This window comes from Chaetodon auriga, chromosome 13, assembly GCF_051107435.1.
Source record: "Chaetodon auriga isolate fChaAug3 chromosome 13, fChaAug3.hap1, whole genome shotgun sequence".
In the NCBI taxonomy this organism is placed as follows: domain Eukaryota; kingdom Metazoa; phylum Chordata; class Actinopteri; order Chaetodontiformes; family Chaetodontidae; genus Chaetodon; species Chaetodon auriga.
The window spans coordinates 24,773,338-24,801,219 of NC_135086.1; the positions used below are offsets into that span (position 1 = coordinate 24,773,338).

The window sequence follows — 27,882 nt, forward strand, 5'->3', positions numbered from 1 at the left end:
TCTGTCTCACTTTTCTTTGCCTCACTGCTGTTTTGTATGACACATTTGACCAAAGTTAGGACAAGTTTTAATTATCTCACAAAACTTAAGTCATTTGTCTTTCAGCAGCAATTATGATGCTTCAATGACAGATGCTACGCGGAACTTAAGGTTAAAATTATTGAGTTTGCTTTCCCTGGTGAAGCTTTATAACGGGGGATTTGAAGAGGTGTAAAGGGATGTGGCCTCAGGGTCTGTTGTTTAAAAGGACTACAGTTTCTAGAAAGGAAGTGGCAACATGGATGACAGAGGAAAGAGGTGAAGATAAGATGCAAAAATCAATGACTTACTTCTCCTTTTGGGAAAACCTGGTAGTTCAATGTTGTTTTGGTAAAAATCTGTGTAGAATTGACCAACCTGAAAAACACAGACAAGAAATACTTGAGGTCAGAGACTCCAATCACAAAGTTTTGACAGATATACAGATTTAATGTAATACAAATTGAATCAATTATATGGGATATCACATGCAAAACATAAGCAGAGCTGTATGTTAAAGCTGTCAATGCAGCTATAAGTACAAGTGTGATATGATCAAGTCCAGACTGGTGGGCCTGAATAAGCTCACAAGGCTAGAGATAAGGTGATAAGTTCTTCTGTGTCTTATCTCTGTCTTTTTCCATGCTTTGGTGATGCTGCCAAGAAAGGTCAAATGTACATAAGGCAATCGTTTTTTTTCCGCTGAAAATGAAGCCTTTGGTTTGTGAGACAGAGTGTGCTAGCAGGATAAGGTCAGAGGCTGAAGCAGACAGAGACAACAGAGGAACTGAAACTCTCTCAAAACTTAATCCCATACCCAATGTTTTCAAAGAAGTAATACCAGTTCACAGATTTTTAAATACACATCTTAACAGCAGAATGATTGGTATAGCATTTGAGGAAAAAAAATTGAATAAAAATGGAGCAGAGACTTGAAGTTCAATTACAGATAGGGGCACCATGAGTGCAACTGACTGTGTTCACCAATAGGACGCTGGTAATGGATCATGTCCTCATCACTACACTAGAGACTATACTGGTCGGTAGGGAGGGTTTAAGGAGGGGTAGCATGAATGTCCTGCATGTTACGCTTTCCCGGTAATGCTCATCGAAACTCATTAACATAAGGAATTGTACATTTCAAACTTGGACAAAAAGGGGAAATAACACTAAAAAGAATGAATGAATGAATGAATGAATGAATGAATGAATCATGTGGGATTCTCCAATGAGTTTAAGTGCAGGGTGCAGTAGACTAGAGGAGGGGTGAGGCCAGGCGTGCCATTCCATTCCTGCCTGCACTGGGCAAGTCTATTCCTAGAGTGTGGTATATGGCAGTTGATGTGGGTTTCCTCTTAGCTGCCTGGAAGATGACTGGGCCTGACCACATCCACACACACACACACACACACACACACACACACACACACACACACACAAACTCAAAACACATTCACAAAGTGACAACTGTGCATGCAGATACAGCAAACATACACTGTTGAGTTGCGCACACACACACACATAGAAATGTACAAGTGCAAATGCTTCCACGTGCATACATATACACATTCTGAGGGAAGCAAAGAGGAACTGAATCATTACCCTGCCTTAGCCTCAAAGTTGGGGGTGACCACTGTACAAGTATGTGTGTGTGCATGTGTGTAAAGAGAAGTTGCACTTCTGCAGTAAGTGACATTGGTTCATTGGTTGTGTGCATGTGCTGTTTGTTGCTCAAGTATGTTTAGGCATGCGTGGGTGTGTGGGTGTGTAGGATGTGTGAGCTGGGTGTGGATGTATTCCCTCTCTCTATATACAATATGTGCCTCATTTCAGTCCTACTGTTCTCACAATGACTTATTATACATAGTTCTTTCAACCCCCCCATTTTTCTTTTCATTTTTTCATTCTTTTTTTTTTCATTTTTTCCCACTTTTTTTTTTTTTTTTTTTAAGAATTTGATTGAAAGCCAAAAATTGCATACAAAAATCAGTCACTAAGAAAACTGGGTTTCAAAAATACTATTCGCAATACAAACACCTTTTCTCTTCACTGTCTTACTGAAAGACTGTCTCAGCTGTGCTCATCATGTGATGACCTGATTACTCTCAACAATGCTGATAATGTCTTTTTACAGCAGGAAATACTTTATCCACACATTACGTTTATTTCGGATGTCTACTAAAAAATGTTTACATGCTTTAAAGTCAAAGAAAAAGCACATTATTATTTTTGTCATACTGGCCATTGCACCTTTACTTACTCTCTGTATAAACTACTCTATATCATACGATTTTAGTGCCTGTATCTTTAAGGCCGCCTCTGCTCTGATTGGTCAGCTCTCATAGGCCTCAGCAGGCACTGTTCATCCTGTTTCTGCATGAGCTTTGCTGATGTTTTTGTAACCACTGCCGTGCTGGGAGCATGGCTGAGAGCAATGACTGCATCGCTGTGACATCACAACATCACAACCTTACGGAAGTCCTGATGGCTTGTTTAAAGGCATAGTTTCTGAATATGGGCGGTGTGTGTTTCTCAGTGAATTGAGTGTTTTTATACTTGCACAATATTTATTAGCAGAGAGAGTTGTTCTATCATCAAAATAGATACTGTAGGGGACCTTTAAAGTATCTATATATGTATAAAGTAATGGTCACTACTGATAGTAAGTATGAATATTTGAGTATACTGAAAGAAGTGCCAAGTCTGCAAGATGAGTCAAGCCCACAAAGCATCGCTCACCAACAGCTTACCACCAATTAAGATGTTCCACCAGGCCAGCAGCCAATCAGATATAAGTTCTCAGCTCGACAGGTTCCATTAGAGCCCAGCCTGATTAGTTGTGATGGCTGTGTGAAAGTGTCCAACCAAGAGAGGAAGCCAATAGCTCTGATTGGGTGCAGACAGCGGTTATGGAAGCTCAGTCTTCTCTGCCACCTCTGTTCGCTATCCAAAGTCATTCCCTGTCCCAGAATATTCTCCTGCTATCCAACCAATGGTCACTGCCAGACAGACTGCTGAAGTCACTTTCTCCCCCTCCTCTTGGTCTTTCTCTCTTTCTCCCCACCCCGCTTTCTATCCTTTATTGCAAATTGAGGAGATGAAACAGGCTTTATATGTAAAGTGATCCCAAATAGTTCCTTTGGGTACTGCTAGGTGGCTGTCAGTTGAAGTGAAGAATGAATCCAGGCCTATAGACTGGAAAGCCAAAGAGTTTCTCCAGAGGGAGCCCCAGCCTTGAACACACGGCCTGTACCCCAGCCCCAGGCCCAGGCTCAGCCCCAGGCCTAGAGAGAGGGGTGTCTGCAGGCTCTTCCAGGGGGCTGGACTGATGGGAAAGAGCTGGCAAGATGACCAAGGAAAGCTAACTCCCTCCTCAAGCTGCTTTATGAAGGCCTGGCAAATGTGCAGAAAGTGAAGAAAGGAGGCAGCAGAAGAGGGAAACATAGAAATACAGTAAGAGGAGGGATAGAAGGATGAAAAGTGTTCCATCTTCCAATGTCAGCGTAAGGGCATTCCTGTGTACCCTTTGCCTCTTGGCCTTTGATGGGTCAGAGAGTTTAAGTAGGACTAGCACTGCACCCCAGCAAACACAGCCATAAATCTGCTTCATTAGTCCCAGCGCAAGGCAATGTAGAAGGTCGAATGTTATAATGTGAGCTCTGTTTGAGAGTGCTACAACCTGACTACTGATACCTGAACTGCCTCCACCCTAAATGCTAACACACACATTGATAAATAGTTCAGAGAGAGCTAAGGAAAATTACTCAGAGACTGGGTTGTAAGAGGTTTTGACATACCAGATGTCAGAATGGCTAAATATTGTTGTTGTTTAAACTATGACACTCCTCCAGTGTCTTCTTTTAATCAAGAGCTTGACTCTTGATTTAATATTTCAAGTGATCCACAGGAATCACATAGATTTTTTTCTACTGGCTTCAAAGCTGTATTCAGTTTGTATAATACCTATATGACCACAGTGCCTTTCTGAGGTCCTCCTACTGCAGTTACTCTGAATAATCAGCCAGGCTGAGTCATTGTGTTAACTGACTACCTTTGGAAAACAAAAGGAACACCTTAAAAATGCAGCTCTGTGGGCCTTGCCCATTGATCCTGGTTTTCCATGACGTGCATTTGTCATAACAGCCTCTTCCTCACACACACACACACACACACACACACACACACACACACACACACACACACACACACACACTTATTGGAATTCAGTGGGGCCCAGGTAGGGGAAGCTTTGCCCATATATGACCAAAGGAGGAAACAAGGCAGGTGTGTGTGGTTAGTACACAGTTGGAATAAGCATTCTTGAGTACACAGAAAACGCACACACATAAACAAGACGCACACAAACGCTCTAACGGGCTTCTTCTGTTGTGCGTGCACCCATAAACCTGCATTTAGCTCTGTGACGTCTAAGTTATGCTGCTAAGCTCTTAACTGTGCAATCTGCCTGTGAATGACAGACTCGTGTGAGTGACTTGTTGCTGTATAAACAAAGACGAGTCAAGCGAAAAAGGAAAGTAGGGAATAGAAAAGAAGGAATGAATCCAGTGATAGTTAACATTGTTCCAGTTTTAGTAACATGACTCTAGATGTAACAACTATGGTAATAACTAATAACTATGGTATGTCACCATGTCTCACCTCTGGACACACTCCTATATGTGTATTATGTGTATATGTTTGTGTGTGTGTGTGTGTGTGTGTGTGTGTGTGTGTGTGTGTGTGTGTCCCTGTGTATGTTTCTATTAGAGCAAAAAAAAAAAAAAAAAGGTGGTGCAAATTGAACCCTGCTACCTTAATAACTCCCCTCAGCATCTGCCACCTTTTAATATGTAGACATCCATTCATTGACTGAGTAGGACATGATTAGTAGCATGGACATTTGATAATATACTGGTCATTTACCACTGCTGAAACAATCGCTGCATCCACCCTGTTGCTGTATGAGTCTATGCACATCTGATAATAAGTAACATTAACTATAAAATAACTGTCTGTGAACTACAACAGCATAATAGTATTCCTGAAATTCAGTTATGGCTTTGGTTTTGGTGTAGAAGTGTAGACACTGTAGAACTGACAGCAGCCATGAAACAACTGTAACTAAAAGGTAAAATCTAAGGTTTTTAATCAACATGTCATTATTATAAATCATGATCATTAAATAATCCTTATATCATTAGGTCCATTGGTATGACTGATTGTGGTGAAACACAAAACAATTTCTACCATAGCAGTGACACTCTCACCATAATTTTGGTTTGCCAGGTCATACCTGTCCAGCTAACAGTGCCAATGTCATCCGACATCATCAGTGACTGCTTGCGGACTTTTCCACCACATACTGTACAAATATAAGAAAAAGTTAAAAAAAAAAAAAAAAAAAAACTTCATAAATGCATCAGTAGCTGTTTAGTCATCTACTGTAATATGGATTTTCATATTGACTACAACTTTAATAGTAAGGACAATGGCAAGGTCTGCCCAGTATTTTCTAAACTTTAAACAATACCTAAGTAAAAGCAATGCAATATAAATGAGCTAACGTTTGCTGGTAGTTGTCTTCCATCTATTATCTGTACCCACCTATTCCCTTCAGCTTGCATGAGGCTGGAGTCTCACATCAGGCAAGAGGTATACCCTCAGCAGGTCAGCAATCTAATCTACACTCTGACATATACTGTATTTCGATTCACAGAATCAGCATTGCCTTGAATGTGTTATAGTATTATTTTCTCAGTAGCCGTTAAACAGCTAAAAAAAAAAAATTACTTAAAAATCTGCATTTATTGATAAGAATCCAGTCATATGACTTGAATTTTTTATCAATAAATGCATTTCAACTTTGGTCCCCTTTATGAACATTTCATACTAACAATTACATAATAATCCAAGATTGATAATTGTAACTTTTCACAAATGGTTTATTTGCCTGAGAAGTGTTTGGCGGTAGGACAGTTGTTGGTCTGCACAGCTGCTTCCTGCCAAGTAGGACAGGACAGGGTTCATTCTGTGGGCAGAATGATAAGGCAGAGGGCAGATTCCATTCTAATCTCCACTAGGGAATTTAATCTCCCTAATCAAGATACCTGCGATGCATCTCACCGCCAATCTCCCTGCTATCACACGCTCATGCCGGAAATGCTGCTTTGATAAGCGTTGATAGATCCTTGCGCTCCAACGTGACAGTTTAAGGCTGGCTCCTTATCGCCATTCCTTGCACTCTCTCTCTCTATCACCAACACACACACACACACACACACACACACACACACACACACACACACGCCTCTTAGTGTCATAAACTACAGAGTAAAGTTATGCTGGAGTGGTCAAAACTGGAGCAGATAGTATTCAGGGGAAGGAACTGCATTAATCTTGGTGGAGCTCAAGGAGCGGCTGTCGTGTTGGAGTAAAACAAAGAGACAGAGCAAGGTGGACATGCATATGTGGCCATAGGCAGGACTGTTGGGCAGGCACTGACATGGTGGTGCTGGGTATGGGCTCTCTATGCCCCTCATCCACACGCACTCACACAGCTCTGACCTGTGATCCCTCATATTTTCTGCCTGTGAGAGGCAACCCTGGCAGATCATTTTAACAACACTTTTCTTGAAAAGGAGCTGTTCCAATACCTCCACAGATGGGCAGTATTACTTCTTTAAAATGCTACGATTTTCTTATTCCATTTAAATATGTTATATAGAAATCCAAAAATCTAAATGGCACGCAGTAGTGTGATTCAACAAGATTATTACGTATCAGCGCTGAAGACCTGTCCTCTTATTACATGACAAGTGAGTCAGAGTAATGATAGTTGGAAAGAGCCTTGTCTTAGTCAGAGAGAGTGGGACATCATTTAAAGAACAACAACTGGGCAGAGAGCCATGACTTTTTAAAGTCCACAGTTTCAAGACACACACACCCCACTGTTCAGCTTGTTACTAAGCCCCCATACACAAACACATGTAACCCAGAACCACTAGCACTGATTCACATGACCACTCAAACCCTCTTTTTCTCTGTGTCTCACACACATTTTCCCCAACATACATATGAAGACATATACACATGCAGCAGTGCATGGTGGTAACCAGGAGGGACAACAGCGACAGCGACGGGTAGAATGAAACATCACAAACATCTTAACATCAAGTCCTGGCTCTGCAGTCATCAGTCGTCACTATCCTCACAGCCAATCAAATCAGCTGGCTGCCATTGCCATTCATAAAGAAGCCACACTGCACTGTCCCTGCTGTATGATACCGTATCAACCCCCCCATCCACCACCTACCCACCCATACGCTCAGTTCATTCATGTCCTCTGCTGCTAAACAGGAGTGGACTGTGCTATCTGGGCGAGAGAAACACAGTGTGACTGAAGCAGAGAGAGGAAGTGGTGCCTCTGTATGAAAAATGTTGCCTACTAACCACAAGACCTATTTTTATCACATGCTACACCTCACATCAACACATGAGCGACATTGTTAAGACACTGTCAGATGAGACGATGTCAGGTACATTATTACTGACAACAGTACATACCATGCATTGTACTTCCCATCTATTCCTGGCCATAGTACTGTAAGTAAGCCAGACAAGTTGACTATGTAACAGTGAATCAGCTCCTCTGTAATGTGATCACATTGTGAGGTAATGCTTCCTCCACCACAAATGACCATTCAAACTGAGAATGGCTCAAGACCTGACAAGCTGAACGTGATCATTTACCGGCATCAAAAATTAAGACAGGTCATGTGACTTAGAGCTTCAAATTCAGGCATTTTCTCAGTTTTTCTCTATCAGAGATAGCTGCCAGTCTGCGAACCGGCACTGAAAGCCTCCTGTTCTTCTTTCCAGTTTTGTGCTGCTCAGCCTTTTAAGGATCTGGGAGCAGTTTCTCAACCTTAACTTGTAACATATGATATCCATCAACAGCAGCAGCTCTACTTTCTGGGAGTATTTCCCTTTCTTTCCTTTTTTCTTTCTTTTTTCACTTACCCGTCGGGGCGAGAGTAGTGTTTCCTCCCGCACTGAGTTTGGAATGAGGGAACCCCACCGCCACTACCACCACCGACAACACCCACACCCCCAGTTTCTTTTTCTCCGGTGTCTTTCTTTAATTGTTTCCTCCATTTCTGGGTGTCCTTTGCTCTGTCCTCTCTTCAAAGAGGGATTCCGGGTTCCCCCCTCACTTTGCTTGGTCCAACAGAGAGTAAAAGAGACTGAGAGAGAGAGAGAGAGAGAGAGAAAGAGAAAGAGACAGAGAGAGAGAGAGAGAGAGAGACGCTATTGGGTAACAACTTCTCACCCACGTCACTGTCCACGGCTGTGAGGGCAAGTCACACAAAACTTGCCGGAGCTCAACTCCTAAAAGATTTCATCCTTACATGTCTCCCCATTTCTTTCCCTGTCTCTTTTCCTCCTCCCGTTGCATTCTTCTGAGTGTAATCAGTAACAGGCTTAAAGTGACAGCAGCAGCACTACATGACTGGCTCTCTCTCTGAGAGAGAGAGAGAGATAGTGTGTGAGGCTCCCTCTGGGCTAAAGGTGCTTTCCCAGAGCTCTGGAGTCACTACAGCCGTTAAACTCCCTATAAGCAAAGTTACGCTATCACATGTTTCACAGCAGTCTCCCTCTCCTCTCTCTCTTTTTCTCTCACCCTTCACCCTGCCTTCTATTCCTCGGCCCCTGACTGACACCATCAGACATACTCTCTCACACACACACACTCAAGACCGACGCTGCACTCTCTTATAGTGTGGCTGTGAAAGAGGGGGCTGAGCCTATTGCAGCAGAGGGCAGTGTCCTGTTACACAGCTCTCAATTGAGGTTAGAGAGAGGACATCCATTCAGAAAAAAGAGAGGAGAGAAGAAGGAGGGGGAGAGGGAGGAGGAAAAAAGTAAGGGCAGCCTCTCTGTCTCTCTCCCTCTGTGTGTGTGTGTGTGTGTGCTCAGGGTCTTCAAAAGCAGGAAACTCCACTGCCACTGAGCTGGGGTGTCTGTAAAAATCACACACACATACACACACACACACACACACACACACACACACACACACAGACACACACACACACACACACATATGTGATGTTTTCATCACTTGTGGGGACATTACATAGACTTACATTAATTTCCTGGAGACTTACCCTAACCCTAACCATAACCACTCTTTGCCTGTTCCTAACCCTATATCTAACCTAACCTTACCTAACCCGTAACCCTATCCTCAGTCTTTACCCTAAAATGTAAAGTAAGGTGAGTCCCCACAATGTGACTGTATAAACAGGTTTTTGTCCCCACAACGTATACATGGGCTCACACACACACACGCCCACACACACTGCAGCCACAGTAGAGGGGTCTTTATGACTTCCAGCCTCATTGGCAGCATTTCACTCCCCACCCACACACATGTACACCCATACAAACATATACTATATGTACATCTTGTCTCACCTGTTCTAAAGATTTCACTACAATGATCTGTCTCATTTCAGAAATTATTAAAAAAAAATCCATGTGTGTATAGGTGTGTGGCAAAAATTTTCTGGTAGAACTTTGTGATGAAAAAGACAGATGGGCAGCTGATTGTGACCACAAAGAGAAAGTACCAGAGTTTACAAGAACAGACAGGCCAATAAACATGAGAGTAACCCCATGGTGACCACAGCTACTAAAAAGAAACTACCGGAGTGCACAGACAAAAAACAGACGGCAGCGGACAATGACAGAACCAAGGACAGCCTGCGACAAAATGAAAGGGACAGGGGTCATTACCATCTGCTGACCCTTAACTTTGAGTTCCTTACCTCTAATCCTGACCTGCAACTGCCCTCGTCCTTGGTTCATAACCCTGTTCTCCACCTCCCTTTTTGGAACCCAGTTCTCACCTACATCCTGCTATTTTACCCCACTTCTATTCTCTGTCACACCATCTCTGCCAACCACACCTATTAATCACATGTTTGACAACAGTCCCGTCCTACCACACCCTACCCCGCCCCATCCCTCCTCCCTTATGGTGTTTGGGAAGAGGGTGGGCTCGGGTTTTGAATGGGAGTCTCAAACTTCAGGAATTGCATAGTTGGTTTGTTACTCACAGGAGGCCATGTGACTCATCAAAGGCCATGCTGCACCCATGCTACGCTCCCGTTACACATATTGAGGCACGCAAACATGCGCGCGCACACACACACACACACACACACACACACACACACAGACCTTTTAGAGGAGCTGGAGAACTGCCTTTGTCAGACTCCATTCATAACTATTTAAATAGCCTCAGTGAGTCATCTAACAAGTTGGGTTAAATAATATTTGACCTATATACACACATCTGTATTCTGCATTGTTAGCCAGAAGAACAATCTATCTTGACCCCTTAATATGAACTAACTTGTGACCCTATGTGTGTGTGTCTTTTCTGTCTATTTTTTCCTATTGTCTTGCATTCGCGTCATGTGACTGTCAAGTTTCTGTCTGAAACCAAAAGAGAAAAAAAAAAAAAGGCAGAAATTTCTTTCATTCTCAGTGGAATATACAGTATTTTAGATATATTTAAATGTGTTTTTCTAGTGAGAAATGTATGTTGTATTATCATAATTCCTCTTCAGTGAATGTGTATCTTTACTTTGTGAGTTATTACAAAAGATTTTTCAGGTGTTGCCAGAAAATAGTTTAAATGCTTAATTTTCTTTTGTTACTATGGTGGTTGTTCGACTCTGCTACCAATGAAACCATGTGTCTTGCATGTTGTTTGAATCGTTGTCTTGGGTTGTGTAGTTATCTGAGCTGTTATATTTTTTGTGCTATGTTATGTACCTTGAGATGATGTTCTTTCAGTAAAACACAAGTTTTTAGACTGTCAAAATGTCCCAGTGATGAAGTACTTATGACAGACTAGGTGCATTGGTGTACGTGTTGAGGTTTTCTTTAAATGATATCCTCAACATTTCTCAACACAGAAACAGCAAAGTAATGATTAAACAATAGTAGTTATATGTATAGTTGTCATTATATCTCCTTCGATTCTGAGAAGTTTTTTGTCTTAGTTTCGGACAGCAGAAGGCTAAATTACCCATGATCCCTTGCAGTCAATGTGCAGTATTAGCTGCAAAATGTTGACTGCTCTCATACACTAAGAGACACAGATGTGTAGTAAATGTTTCTGATGGATTACATCGGTAAAAAGGGCATTACAGCTGACCATGCCACTGTATTTACTAGATTCATTCATCTCACACAATATGGACAACTTTTCTGTCCTGTATGGTCATAAGCTAAATTGAATATAGTTGTTATTTAACACCTTCACAATTACAATTAGTCAATTGGCAGACACATTTATCCAAAGCAAAGTTCAGTGTCTTGCCCAAGGATACTTCGGCATGTGGACTGCAGAGGCCAGGGATCGAACCACCGACCTCCTGATTGATGGACGACCGCTCTACTTCCTGAGCCTACTTCCTATTATATTGTATATGATTGTTGATATTAGAATATTATTTTATACTCACTACTAATCATCTGCCTATATTAATAATTCTCTGTACTGTTTTGGCAATACAGGATAGGTTTCTGATCAGTCATGCCAAATAAAGCTTATTTGAATTTTAACAAAATAGCCTATCCTCAGCCACAAATTCTTGGAAATACAATATTAAACAGCAACTTCCTGTTCCCCCTGTCTTGAGAATGAAGACAACCCAAAACAGGAGTGGAAGGAGTCCACCCTAAACCTAACCCGAACCTGCCTTTGCAAATGTGCATTAAATCCTGTACCACAGCCACACACATGGGATCATGCTCAATGCATTTTATACAAATATCAATCCATGTGAAATAAATTAATATATTTGGCAAAACGGAATCACTTTGTCTCCATAGCAATGATGGCCAGGGTTCATGGTTAATTTAGCCTTCTGCCAAAACTTCAAAAGACAAAGGAGAAACAATGACAACTGATAGCCATAACATTAAGCTATCATATTGTCGAATTATCAAGGACACTTTGATGTTTTTGTGTTGAGAAATGTTGAGGATATCATTTAAAGAAAACCTCAACACGTACACCATTGCACCTAGTCTGTCATAAGTACGTTATCACTGGGACATTCTGACAGTCTAAAAACTTTGTTTTTTTTTATTGAAAGAACATCATCTCAAGGTACGTAACATAGCACAAATAACATAACAGCTCAGATAACTACACAACCCAAGACAATGATTCAAACAACATGCAAGACACATGGTGTCAGTGGTAGCAGAGTCGAACAACCACCATAGTAACAAAAGAAAATTAAGGATTTAAACTATTTTCTGGCAACACCTGAAAAATCTTTTGTAATAACTCACCAAGTAAAGATCATACATATTCACTAAACAGAGACTATGATAATACAGCATACATTTCTCACTAGAAAAACACATTTTAATGTAGAAATCTTAAAATATTGCATTTTCCATGGCGAATAAAATAAATTTTTTTTTTGTTTGTTTCAGACAGAAACTCGAGGTAATGTGGATGCAAGACAATAGAAAAGAATAGGCAGAAAAGACAAGTAAGTGTCTCACAATTGTAGAGCCGATATTGTGAAACTAAGGCATTTTGCGCTGTGCACCAACATAGCTATGACACATTTTGATGTGAGACTGGGTTGAGCCTATAGAGTGACTCTCACTCTCAGTGACTGTTTCATTTGAACATTTTCTGAATCCTGTGAAGGTAAAACTGTTTTGTTTTTCACAAGAAAAAAAGATTAAAAAAAGAATTTTGTTTTTTCTTGTTTCCCACTGTGGGAACAATCTCACCTATATGTGATCTCACCTCACATATAAGATCTCAACCTAGAGGGCTTAACGGTTGGTTATGTGTGGATAGAGAGTGAACGGGTGTGGGTGAATCACAGCTTGTTGTGTGTTGGCCCAGTGTTGGGTTTCTGTGGGTTTCTCATTGTGCTCAATGGGTGCCACTGAGTCCCAGCAGCAGGCCAGGCTCAAGCGGGGGATGACTCAGGGTTGAAGCGGATAAATAACTCCAGACTTGCCGACAAACAGCAACATTAACTTGCAGGAGTCACCAAGAGGATTTACATAGGAGCACTGTCCTCTTGTTTGACACTCACCTCTATTTGATATCCAGAACTAGAGAAGGTCTGGCTGTTTTCTTTCAGGTTGTTCTGAAAACAGTTTCTATTCTTGTGTGGAGTTATTTCAATTCAACAATCTCATTGACTGCTACCCGCCAAAAGCAGCAATCTGATAGATTATTCTTCAGCTGTTCTGTAAACCATCATTGAGGGCAATATCATGCTAAAATTGGGCTTCATTATAGCCATAACAAATTAATCTAGAATCATTTAAACCAGAAAACAACTTCATATACAAAAATAAGAATAATAAGAAAATTCTAATTATGTTCCTATTTATTATTTCTTTTGTCAAATTGAGAGAATGATGTCTTAGCTGTCAAAATGCCAACAGATAATGTGATGTAATATATATTCAAGCACAATTATGTTGCAGTGTAATTTAATAGGATTTGTTCAGGTGTAAATGATGTAATCTAGTTTGTATGTGCACTGTTGAAATGAAAAAAAATGACATTAGAGTTTCTACTTAAATTTGCTGTAAAGAATAAAGTGTCAGAGTAACTGAGAGGTTTGCCATTATAGAATGTGACTCGTGCACAAACTGAGCACTGCGTGCTCACTTTCTCTGGGTGGATTAGGTACAAGGGCGGAGATGTGTTTCAACACACATGCACAGCACAGGCGGGGGCCTTTCCTTATGTAGTAACACACACACACACACACACACACACACACACACACACACACACACACACACACACAATAGAGATTGCAGTGGAAAGGAAGTTGGGATTCCTGAGATTCCTGTGGACAAAAAGGTGTGAACTCAGGCAGCCCAGCAGCCTGGGAATTCTGCTGGGTTGGTTTGAGAGGCAGTTTAATGGCTGACCAGATTTACTAGTGACACACAGAGAGAGATTAAAAAAAACAGGTTGAGAGATAAAGTTAAAGAATTCAAACAGCAGGACAGACTCAGAAACACTGAGAGAGAATGAAGAGATAATGTCAAAATGAGAGAGGGGCTAAACTGTATGTTACTGTAAATATAATGCTTGCCAATACTCAGTCATTTACAATATGTCTATAAAATGGCACTTAGCTAATAATCCACTCAATAATAGGGCATGGGTTAGTGAGAGTTTTAAATGAGTAATTCCAAAATATTATGAAAAAAGACATTGAGCTATTTGTGGAACTGTGTATGTGCCTTAAATGATCTCACTTAATGGAAGCAGAACAACAGATTTTCCCCAGTTGGTGAAATGAACAAATTGTCCCTCTGACTGTGATATTACAGTCAGAGAGACACTTTATTCATATATATATATATATATATATATATATATATATATATATATAGAGAGAGAGAGAGAGAGAGAGAGAGTGACAGAGAGATAGATAGATAGATAGATAGATAGATAGATATAGATATAGATATATAGAGATAGATAGATAGATAGATTGATTGATTGATATAGATATAACAAAGAAGGAGAAAATCCAGAGGAAAATGTGTATTTTTTCAGAACTGATTTGTACTTGGCAAACTCTTTGGTGTCAGCAATATTTCATTCAGTCACCAGAAGACAGACAATATTTCAATACACCAAACAATGGCTCTGTATCCAAAATATATGTGTCACGTGTGGTAAAAGTTGTTGATAGGTCAGTACTGGACAGCTGTGGACAGATATTTCCACAGACATTTCAGAACATTACAGAAAGTATCATGCATTTAAACTACTACTACGAGTTTGTCATAGAGGCACCTGTCTTTGCCACAACTTAAACTCTCTTGCCAGTGATGGACAAGAACAGACGTAACAGCGATGTCATTTCATTCACGAAAATGTCTCTCTCACACACACACACACACACACACACACACACACACACACACACACACACACACACACACACACACACACACACAGCTCCAGAGAAAGACATGCCTGCAACCAACCAAGGACAGGAGATGGAAATATGGCAGGCAGACCCCCTTGCCCCTGGCCCTGTGAGGAAGTGTGTGTGTGACATGGTCTACACTGACTATATTAGGCCAGCCTCTTTCCAGCATGGGGAGACAGTGAGTACACAGATACAACTGTGATGTCACGGTCACGCTGGGGAGGCATGACTCTACATCTTATCTCTCTCTCTCTCTCTCTCTGCTTGTTCTACATTGCTCTCCACTGCCCTGCTGTAACATGTGCACCCTTCTGTGTGTGTGTGTGTATGTGTGTGTGTGTGTGTGTGTGTGTGTGGGTATGTGTGTGCTTATTACCCTGTGATAACCCTGGACCCTGGACACTCAGGGATACCTCAGCAGCTCTAGTGATTGACAAGCACCTCTGAGTCTGGAGAAACATTCATAGCAGCTTAAGCTGTGGTGCCTTTTGTTGATGGCTTTCACACAATACTTCTGTTGTGAAGCAATGGTTAACTAGTATGTGAAGTTATATAAAGTAATAGCTATTATTGTTAAAGCCATTATTACATTTTTTTTTTCATATTTTTACCCATCATATCTATCAGTTATTATAACATTGTGTTCGGTATATAAATTGGTGATAGTTTTACCTTTCAGCTCTTTTTTTGTTTCCAATAAGTTTGGCTCTGAGTTTGTTTACAACCTATTATTTGTGTTTCTTGTCCGGTTAGATGTCCTGCTGGACATCACTTACAGATCTGAATCAAGTCAGTGAGTGCAGTGTTAATAGTACCAGTCATATTATTACCTACTTAAATGTAAAGTGCTAATACAAAAATATCAAATTACTCCTTGGCAAGTACAAATTTAAAGAAACAAAAATACACATTTCAAAGAGGGAAGGCCTGGTTTGGAGAAAGGTGACCAGGGTCACACATTTATGAGCACCAATCAAAATTTGACTTCATTTGAAGCTGAAGGGTAAAACAGATTAGATGTGAGTTTTTTTAAATAGTGTTAAACTCTTAATAAATACTGTTTTTCCAAACTTAAAAATTGCTGCTTAGTCATCATCAGTGTAAACTGTTATAGATAAATACTTAAGATTTGAAACAAGGTTTTTAGGGGTTGTGATATGTAAGCAGCATTTTAATGTTGCAATTGTAATTACGTTGTTTATTGCTGGATAGTTTAATCTACAACAATGTTACATATTTTATAAGGCCATCATGTGTTTTGGATGTGATTGGTAACTGGGAGACAAAGTACAAGTACTTCAAAATTGTATTTGAGTACTTTGCTTAAGTAAATGTACTTAACTATTTTACACAGCTGATGATTATGACCAGAAATAAGGGCCAAAATATAATAAGACCAAAGTTTGTAATTATGCTTTAATTTATTTAAAAAAACAAAACAAAACAATACAGTAAAAAGGTTTTTAGTAAAAACAACACCATAATAATACTCCCATGACACTAAAATTAAATACGTAATGTGACTGTCAGATCAACAATGTCACTAATGACTAAAGTGTAAAGACGCATTGCCCGCGTGTATGTGTGTGTGTGTGTGTGTGTGTGTGTGTGTGTGTGTGTGTGCGTGTGTGTGTAGTTAGACATGGCATGACAGCATTGTGACTCCTTTAAAGGAACCCACGGGTGTACTGCTCCACCCTGTCATCCCTGCCCTGTGAGTCCCTCTCCTGTCCACTCCTCCTTTCCTCTCTGTCCTCCCCCTTTCCTCTTCCTCTTTCCTTTAGAGCTGTCAGAGGAAAAACAGCTTCAGTATGAGACTCTCTCTCTTTTCCACAACCACACAAGGTGGGCTATGTGAAGGCAGTGACTCCGCTGGCCCACTCACAGGATGTAAGAGCTGCAAGCCCTGCCAAGGCGGTGAGGGGTCACACTGTGGAGAATGTCTCTGTATAATAAGACGCAGTGTGTGTTCATGTGTGTGTGTGTGAGGATGACTGTGTCACACGTGAGCTCCCCCGCTGGCTGGTGGCTGTCTGAGCAGTAACATCAACAGCAGACACCCTTATCCTGACGCTACAGGACGGTGAAGGCTTCTTGTGAACACAACCCAGCCACAACCCTCTGACCAGCATTTCCTGTTCTCACTTCCCTGTCCTTCCCCCCTGCTCCTCGCCTGCCTTCCTTTTTGCCTGTCCCACCTCCGGCTCGCCTCCACATGCCATTTCCTTCCGCCCCATCTATGCTGTTCTCCACCCCTGAGCCAGTCCCTTGGCTCCAGCCCCCACGCCCCAGACTGGTGGACTCCCTGTGGGTTTCCTGGAGAACCACCTTCCATTATCAGAGCAACCGGCCCAGCCCAGTAAACACTGCTGCTGCTGAGCTCACTGGATCATTTTGGTGCTGAGCCTGACCTCCACCTCTGCGGATGGACTCAAGTTTGTGTGTTGTTTAGGAGTCTGGTGCTAAAGCCTCATTAGATTAATATTGATCTTTCAATAAAAATCTGATTTGGGTTAGTCAATTCAACTCAGTACCAACATTATGATAACTGCAGAGGAGGCAGTATCTTAAAAACTTTAAACCTACTGAAAAATGCTTTCACGATGTGCTATAATGGTGTTTTTTTTTTTTTTCTTTCTCTTTTTAATCTCATTGCGGTCTAATTTACAAATAATTTGCAACTCTGCTGATATCTAAACCATTTAAGTCACTTTTTAAGCCATCTTCTATCAGTATCTTAACTGAGAGGATTTGCTATTCTTCTTTGCTTTTTATCATAAGAAACTGATTATTTGCGGGTTTTGGACTATTAAAAAAAAGCAAATTGTAGATGTCACCCTGGACTTCGCCATTTTTTGAGCTTTGTGACATTTCATAGACCAAATGATAAATCAGATTAATCAGTGATGAAAATAATCTTTAGTTGTATCTGTAGTCTAGATGTTGTTTAAGGGTTGCCTCCATATGATCAGACTCGCAACGTTTCTCACAATCCAGGGTGGATTATCATCCTGTACATACAGTAAGAATCACATGTTAAGTAATTTTGAGTAAATTAGCTCTCAGATTCACACAGGCTTTGATAAAAGCCACATTTGTGTGAAATCAAGGCCAAAAACATGTTTTTAACCCGGCACAATCACCAATAATGAATACTCCCTATCACTTATGACAAATAATCTGTGCATATGCATGTGCATGCACAAGTGTGGAATGTGAGCATGTCATTCACAGAAGATTAAATGGACATGCAGCACAGAGTTCTGTTTTCTCAGCTCCTTCTTTCAGAAAGCAGACAGAGTGAGAGCGAGCAAGTGGTTCCAGCAGATGGGGCTCGGTCTGATACGGCCATCTGTCTCCGGAGTGCAAGAAAATGAGAAATCGGTCTGGGACTGTGCTATGCAAAGCGTCTCTATAGTTATATGTGAGGATTTAAGACTAAAATATACAGGACTAATCTGGGAAGTTTCAGAGCCGTCTATAGTGAGTCACTCATAGTCTTATACCCACAACATTGATGTTAATTAATTCTCAAGCAGAATCACTAAAATACAAAAAGAAGATACAAAAGGAGATGCAAGCTACACACTGCGGTCCTCTGCCATCTTTGTTACCACTTTAACAATCTCAACAACCATCAGCTCATCAGTAAGTGTGTTTTTCTCCAGAAACATGACACTTTCTGAGACTGTTTCCACCACTGTGTCTTCTATCTGCAATTTCAGCACTGACTTATTGTCTGTCTTCCAGGATGAGTAAACTCCTCATAATAAACTTTAATGTTTCATCATGTGCTGGAAGGGAGAAGACTCTATCACTGTTTCTTCCCTCAGCAGTCTCTTGTCTGGGGGCTCTGCAGCAGGCTGACTCACAGCCCCAGCCCACTCTTCCCTCCCACTCAGCCCCAGCCGTACCCCAGCGTGGGAGGCAGCGCAGCCCAGGACCAGAGCCTCCGGCTGGGCACACACATGCAGCCAGTACGGGCCCACGGCTCTGGAGCTTTGGCTTCCATTCCCTCACCCACACAGAAACAAAAACACACGCACAGAACACACACACACACACACACACACACACACACACACACACACTGCCTACCCACATGCAGAACCCACACTGATTTTTAGAGCACCTCTTTAATGATGTCATGTGCCTTACATCTGAAGGGAGCAGAGGCAGGAGAAACACGTGGGAGAGTGTGGGCTGTACGTGCTATGTGTGTGTGTTTGTGTATGAATCATGCTGCCAGATTTTTTCACCAAAAAGTTTTATGTACACATGTACTGTATTGTTAGCCACTGTATGTAAAGAGCTTTGAACATGGCTGAGCTCAGTAGTAGTTTGCAGTTATTTTTAAATCACAGCTACAGGGCACGATTTTGATGTACTGAAAGGACACTGAGGAGTGTGATGAATGGTTTCTCGATGTAGTATATGCATTGAGAAGTGTAGCATTTTATGAGAGGGACCCTGGAAAAATCTTGATCGAAATCTTACTTAAAGTGCATTAACAAATATCCCAAATCAATGAACACCTCCATTTGCCAAGGAGAGTCTGGTTTCCACAGCCAGGGTTAACTTTTCAATTTGATAAATTAATTCACGCTATTTCTACATCAGTTAAAATCATAGATAATGTGTGATTCTTACCAGCAGGACACGAGTCCTCAATCGCCAGGCTTTGCCACCTTTTCACTGATGTGTATCATGAGGAGTTCAGGCTGTGAAAAACAGGTGGCAGAGAGGCACGTCACTCACCTCATACTGAGCTTTTTCAATTATTCTCATCACTGACACCTTCACCAAACTGAAATCTAGAAAACATTCACTAAAAATTTATAGAGTTGCACAATATCACACATTGTAGGATGCTTGTACTGCAAAGACGAATAATATTTAGAAGGGCCAGATTGCTCATTAGAATATCTCGCATTTGTGTGTGGGCGAGCATTTTGCAGTCTTTCTCCTTCTAGTCCGTGTTCCAGAAACACTGTTCTCTGTCCAATACCATCCGTAATGCTAAACCCAGTCTGTCTGCTAAAAAAGTAAATCCAAGCACTAACTTCTGTCCAGCTTTCAAGTACAGTATATGGCATATGATGCTGACTTTTTAATATACACGTCCACTGTAACAACATCTCTTGAATGCTCACGTTTGCTGCCATGCCACCATGAATACTGATGAATATTTTTGCTGAATGTTGAAGTTGCAGTCTGATCATGTTATTGATTAAACTGGCAGAAATTCACAGTATATCACAGCAGACACTCAGACTTCTTTTTAACGGCAATGGGTGGAGTAATGGAGTAATGGATGCACTGTACTGCTCTGCTTTGTGATCTGACCATTCAACATATGATGGTGAGCTACCATCATGAGGCAGCAAGGTGCTGCTGTAAGTCACCGCAGCAAAGTGAACATGTGATACAATGTTGCTGTCAACTGAAAACCATTCACTTTCATATTTGGAATTTTTCAAATAAACTTAGGGATCATTTATGCTTTATGTGTTCAGAAAATTCTACCATTAAAAAACCCACTGGATTATATCTGAAGAGTGCTTTTCACAGGTTTGAAAATTGAATATTTTGGAGATACGTATTTTCCAGTGACAACAAGCATTTTGTTTATATTTAAATACAATATCCAGCTACAAACAAAGCAAAAAAGCCAAATTAATTTACAATTCAGTAAACACAACAGGGAAAAGCAGTAAGTACAAATTCTATTTCCATGCTTTTGTGAAATTAAACAAATACAATCATTTGTAAAAATGTCTAAAATTGGGAGATGATATTAGTAGCACATTAATAACTACTGAGTTCCATCTACATGTGTCACAGGTGCCCCCTGTTGGATACAGCAATACCGTATCTGAAGCTGAGAGCGCATGGTTGAAATGAAAGTCTTCTCAGAGAAAAATGAAGTCAGCAGTAAAAATGGTAATAGATTATTATATTGTGACTTTCGCTGAATTTGAAATTAGCAGGATAGTTGCATTAAACAACACTACATAAGTGATTCAGTTGTTTCTTAGAAAGCCAATGCAATCACAATGGTTCAGACACTCAAAGTACTCGAGTCTCTCTTTATATATATGTCTCAATGTCTCTCTTTCCCTCTCCGCTCCCCCTGTCTGTCCCGAAGTCACGGGGTCTCCCCCGGGGTAAACGCATTCCAAAACACAAGAATTTCCTCCAGCCCAGCTCACATACCACCTCTCTTCCTCCTCTCTCTCTCTCTCTCTCTCTCTCTCTCTCTCTCTCTCACACACACACACACACACACACACACACACGCACGCACGCACGCACGCACAAACGGGTTTGCGCGCAAACCGGCACGCGCGCACAAACACACACCCATGAGAAGAGTGCACAATGGTCTTGCCAGAGCCAGCGAAGACCACACACTGTGCAATGCCATGTTCAGCAGTCTAACCACATTGCTGTACTATCACACAAACAATGCCAAGGCGGACAGAACTTCCACATCACATGAATGCAGCAAAATTCACCAAGAAAAACTCGCAGTGATTCTAAGACGCACGCATGAACAGCTTTCTCATTCTGTTAATCCTAATTTCTGTTGTTTCTGAGAATAATAGTAACGGTAAAAATGTTAATTCCGAATTGAAATTCTCATGAACAATGTGAAATTGTACTACCTGTATTCTTTGGTGTTGCACTGCAGTTGGAGATTTAAGTTGCAGAAGAAATACAGTCCGATTTGCAGACACCTTCTTCGAATGCAGCGCTCCTGGATCTATCCGATACACACAAAATACACAAAAGGCATGACTGAAACAAAACATCACCGAGGGCTGAAGGAAAAGTGTTCGTAAAACAAGCAATGACAGCCGAAGATATATGCGAGAGAAAGGAGGAGGATCGATGTCACTGTAGTAATATTCTGATCTATTACTCATCTGATGCGAGTCCCTTCTCTGTCTCACTCTCTGGTTTATCTATCTGCCGCCTGCCTGGCTGCCCGCGGGGCTTTTTACCGGATCGCTCGGAAATGCCACTGACTTGCTCTGCTACCTCGGAGTGGAGGCTGCCTGCCCAAACTCACATCAGCCGGCCGCAGCTTCGTCCCCGCGACGGCCGACTGTCGACCTCAGCCCGCAAGAAATCCCCCCCGCCGCCCCCTCAGGCTCCGGGGACCGTCCCCGGTTCACCCTAAGAGACCGCGGAGACTAATAGCTGAACAGCGATGCCACTGTCGGTGACAACACCAAAAAGTGCATGCAAGGAAAAGAACTGAAACAGAAGGGGGACATGAAAGTCCACATTTCTACAGCAGAGTGCGGGACTACTAAAAAAGGAATATCCTTAATCAAACTTTTGAAAAACAAAACACTGCTTTTGTCCTTGCTTTTACCGCAGTAAAAGGAGTAAATGAACGAGCCAACTATTAGTTATTATAAACATACTTTTCTTTATATAAAAAAGCAAGTATCAAAAGGGATAAGGGAATTCATCAAGTTTCAAAAGCAATCTTCCTCTTATAGCCTATTTTCCCTTTAACTAGATGGTTTCAAGAAGTGGAGCTGTCATAAAGGCTAAACAAATATAGCATGGCCCATTTATAATCTGCAGATCTAGACAGATTAGACACACATTTATTTCTTTGCTCTGTGCAAATACTATTTATGAAGTATATGGTTCCCAAAGTAGGGTCCAGGAAGCTTCAACAGGGATTAAAATTTTGCAGATGGTCCACAGCAAACTGAGCACAAGCTAAATTTCACTTAAATCCAATTTAAACATGACAGGTGAACATGTATGGATGACTGTTCGAGATTTCTCTCCTCCACAAAAACACACAATTCTCAGATGATCTGCATCTCGGCCTGTGTCGTTGAGGATTCATGAAAGGCACATTTTCAGGAACCTCTCTGTATCACACCAGATACAAAAAGCTCTTCACAGGCGCTTTAACGCTTTTGAGAACACAAGAAATGTCACAATTTGGCATTATCATAAAACCTTAGCTTCCTCATTGTCTTGTGCCATTTTTTTGTGTTTTGAATCATAATTGCTCAGAGAAAATAGGTTGAAAAGAAATGAATGGCACTCAACAAGGTATCCTTACAAATGAACTATAAAGCCCAAAGCAGAAAACATGTATCATGGAACTAGTTTAGAACATGGTAGATTAGACCCTTCTACATCCGTTTGATTTTCCAAATACCTCCATGCATGGATGTTTTCAGGCAACTTAACCAAGCACTAAATGTAAAACATTTTAAAATCATAATTGATAATCAGCATTGACTGAGAACTACCTCTATCTCGTACTACTCTCCTTTTGGGGAAATACACCCGCAGTGGGATTGTACCTGCTCATTTAAATGTATACATCTATAAATTTCCTATGAAATGTGTGAAATGATTTATCATCGCTCACCTGCTCCTTCCCCTTTGCTCTCGCAGGCTGTCTCATCACTCTCAGTTTGAGAGTAAGAGTGAATTGTTACAGCAATCTGGGAAATTAACAAATGTTTTCACTGCTTGTTTTCTCAATCCATTGGCACAGGTTGAGGAGGTATGAGCTCTCTAACCACACCGACAATATTACCAGCATGATGACAAGGGTTCATATTGTGAAATTCCCTGAATAAATTACTGTGCCCACTCTTTCTCTTATCTGGTTATAAGTACAGTTATGACCTCAGTTTCTGGTATTTGGGATGGGTATTTCTTCGATGTAAACTTCCCAGAAATATTTTGTATTAACAGTTTTTCTGTTAGCCTTACGACAAATCTGACTTAACCCTTTACATGTCAGGTTTTCTCTTAATGTTGAATATTGTGGTCAAACGACATTAATAGCTTTAATTTGGGACTTCACCTATACAGACAATCATATATAGACATCTTAAAGAAGTAACAGACTTTATGAAACAGTGACAGGTTTTTCATATCTTACAAAGAGCTTTTCATTAAGTTCACTCTACCTGGTGTAGTCATTTGATTAGCTGACATAAATTGTGGTGTGAGCCAAACTTGAACATTCACACACAGATAAAATCAGGTTTACTTCAACACTGCTTTTAAGTTAATGAAAATTCACATTTTGATATTTAAATTCACTGTTAAACGTTTGGTCATCATGGACTCTCATGACTGAAGTGGATTAGCAGGAAATCAGACACACTTTGAAAAAAGTGACATGATGGTACATAAAAATGAGCTTTTAATAAGATAAATGTATAATTCAGAAACAATCAATAAGGAACTGATAACTATGTTTTTTTCCCATGACATACACACACACACACACACACACAAAACAAACAACAAAAACACCAATTTACAATGAGCTCAATCTGCCGCTGCGTGACATTCAAAGACTGCAGTGACAGGGGATAATCCCATACTTTCCCCTTCATGTTTCTCAGCAGAGTGTCTGTGTTTTTGATTCTGTATCTGTATTGATCTGAGTCAGAGTGAGCAATATTGATTCCAGGTCAACCCCCCCCCCCCCCCCCCCCCCGCGCCACACACACACACACACACACACACACACACACACACACACACACACACACACACACACGCAACCACCACCACCACCACACATCATATGCACAGCAACCATGCAGCAGGACATCATAGGCACCGGGAACTGTAATTTCACTGTCTCTTCTCTTCTCTGTCTGCCTGAACACGGATGACAAACACCTGATGAAATCGCAACTCTTGAGATGTCATGCTAGCTTTGAAGTGAGAGATAAAGACATTTGCAAGGGCATGCTCTCATGTAGCAGCATTTGATAATGCATTGTTACATGGTGGCAGCAGAAAAGATGAAACCAAAAACTCAGTTTGATAGAGCTGCTGGTAACATTGTAAAGTTCCACATTAACACCAATCCCAGCATTCTTTCCACTGCTAATAGAGACCATAAAGTGACACTTCAGAGTGTTTTTGTGTTGAAATGCTTAATTTCAATAATGGTAATCCCCTTTCAAGACTTGGCCAGTTACTATTTTGGAAGCCTATCTGATAACTCAGTTCTGGTTGATCTTTTACACATGAAGCCTTCAGACAAGCCGTATCCATACCGTTCTGTCATTCCTTGGGAATTTGTCACTTGCACAACTCCCCTTGAGTTTTTTGTGGTTTCAAAAATTCAAGTTAGTGGAGTACAGTAGAAGTCAGTGGTTTACCATTTAAGTCACTGGTGTACCACAATAGTGGTAAGGCTACAATACCTCCACCAGTGTGTTTCTCTGCTGGTATGTTGGCTCCCAGGTCCACTGTGTATATGAAGGCAAAGGTGTAGTGTGTGTGTTTTTACTGTCTCCTCCCTGGGAATTCCCCCCTGTTCCAGGCTCTAACAGCCAGTTGGAGTCACAGCTGTACATATGTGTATGCGTGTGCGTCTGTGTGTGTGTGGGGATGTATACACCGTTCAGTTATTCGCATTTCAGTGCACGTGTAGGCATGCATTAATGTAATGCGTGTGTGTATGTTCATGGGTTTCCTCCCTGATTCCCAGGGTTCTGCGGAGTTAAACCCTCTTAAATGTCCCCCTGGCTTTTGTCCTCACGTTTCAGCTGAATTTCCCCGCATTCATCCCACCATTCAGACTCTGTGTTCGAGCGCTCAGGAATGCATTGGGTTTGACAGGCGCCCCAACTGTGTGTGTGAGTGTGTGTGTGGGGAGTGGATTTTTTTCCCCTTTTTTCTCCACCTCCTTTTGATGCAAAGATGCTCGGTTGGACTCGGAAACACACAAGGGCCTTACCTTTGCACACACATACTTTTCACCTTTCTATACACACACACACATTCAACACCCACACACACTACAAGTCACATGTGCTCTCACTCAAAGAGAGCTCTGCACCCACTCACCCTGACACCCACACAACCACCCACACACTCACGTGCACTGCCAAATAGCTCCCACTCTTTACCCTCCCACCCTATCCCCTCTCCACCCACCACCACCAGAACCACCGAGCACACACACACACACACACACACACACACACAAAGTTTCACATTTAGTGCCGGGCATGCGCCTGATCTGGTTTCCTCTTTGCTTAGCGAGCGACCGGAGTGATAAAATAAACACAAATACGTGATAATCACATTCCAGACATTTCTCTTCTGCTGGTGGGAAGTTTCAACTGGTTTTCTCCAGGAGTTGGTTTGACTGTGCATGCGTGTATGTGTCTCTGTGTGTGTGTGTAAAGTGTGTGCAACCCCGGAGAGAAAAAAGAAAAAAAGAAGAAAGAAAATGAGGGAGAGAGGGAACAAAGAGATCTGGGGCGAAGTCTCACACATTCCTCAGTCCTGCCAATATCCTACCAGTATACTAGACCATCACAGCTCAACACACACACACACACACACACACACACACACACACACACACACACACACACACACACACACACACAGCAAGAGACAGCCAGATCGGAATAAAATCTCCTCATTAGCATTATATCTGTGGCATCAAACGGGAACAAGTCCACATTTTGTTGCAAATCATATCATGCAACATTTAAACAAATCTTCCAATGACACTGGCATCATCAAACGCAAAAGACAGCACTGCACAGGGCTGAAAAGTTGTAAAAGGTGAGTGAAAATAAGACAGTGGGTGAAAACACAAAAAACTGCAACTCTTTTGGATACTAAGTTTAAGTAGCAACAAGAAAAGTCCTACCTTGTCTTATTACTGATAGTTGTTTTGTAGAAAGAGGCACAGGGAGCCAGAAGCAGTGAGGAAAGAGGCTGTAAATGTGAGAACTGGAGACTTGCGTTAAAGAGTCGACGTAGATGGGACCTACCTGAGCACATGGCCCGCATGGCATGCACACTTCCTCAGTCAACACGCTTTGTTTCTCCTCCTCTCTGTTGCTGCATGCTTCTCTTCCATCTGTCTGTCTCTCAGCGTCTCTCCTCTTGTCTTTCTTCCCCTTCCCTTCTCTCTCTCTCTCTCTCCTCCCCCCTTGTGCTCTACAAGCCCTCTTCTCTCACTCTGCTGCACTTTGCTGCTTTTTTCTGACAAAAAAACCCAACTTGTCCCTCATTTTGCACTTCGCTCTTCCTCTTAGGCTTTGCGCTCAATAAAGTTGTCCCTCTTTATGCAAGTCAGAGTGATCCATGAAGGCAGTCTTAACTAGAATGTCTCTCTCCTCCCCCCACACCACATGGCGTGTATGTGTATATGCTGCATGTGTGTGTTGCTTCCTTGCCAGTCCATCACCTCCACACATGTTCGACAACATTTTTCTGGCTTTATTTATTAGTCTACCTTTATCTAACTTTGTTCACACACACAAACACACACAGAAATCTTGCTCATTTCAATGTACAATACTCAATCGTTGTACTGTTCCCACTATTTCACTCCATGGAACAATATCGATATAATCCAATGTTTTCATGCAGTCCAGAAGGTGCTATGTCATTATAGACATAGAACTGAGGATGATGGTCAATATACAAAGCCAAGGACCAGAGACCAGGGTCCATTTCATACACATTTCTTGTCTCATGCTGTAAAGTTTATGCTGCAAAAACATTTTGGTTAAAGAAAGATGGTTTCACTTTAGTATTAACAAAGTAAATACGGCTAACCATAACCAAGTCCTTTCAGTTGACCCAATATAACTATAAATCAATCATGCTTTCACTGCTGCCAAAGGCTCTTGTTAGTTGTTGTACAACATATGCTGTCAGTGAACATTTTGCAGATATGCTCAGTATGAACCTTCTGCAACTTAGCAGATATGTTCATTAAAATGTTCTCTGATTCTAATCAACAGATGATGGTCCTGTGTACAACTATAAGCTCACTAATCTTCCAGGTTGC

At 41.4% G+C, this 27,882-nt stretch overlaps 1 long non-coding RNA gene across 1 annotated transcript; it reads right to left on the reverse strand.

Annotated features, from left to right (window-relative positions):
• Positions 1–404: 404 nt before the first annotated feature.
• LOC143330205 (uncharacterized) lies at positions 405–27,136 on the reverse strand. Its single transcript, XR_013077941.1, has 3 exons — positions 26,855–27,136; positions 21,710–21,807; positions 405–19,762 (listed from the first exon to the last, which is right to left on the reverse strand). It is a non-coding gene; the product is annotated as an uncharacterized LOC143330205 (long non-coding RNA).
• Positions 27,137–27,882: the final 746 nt, after the last annotated feature.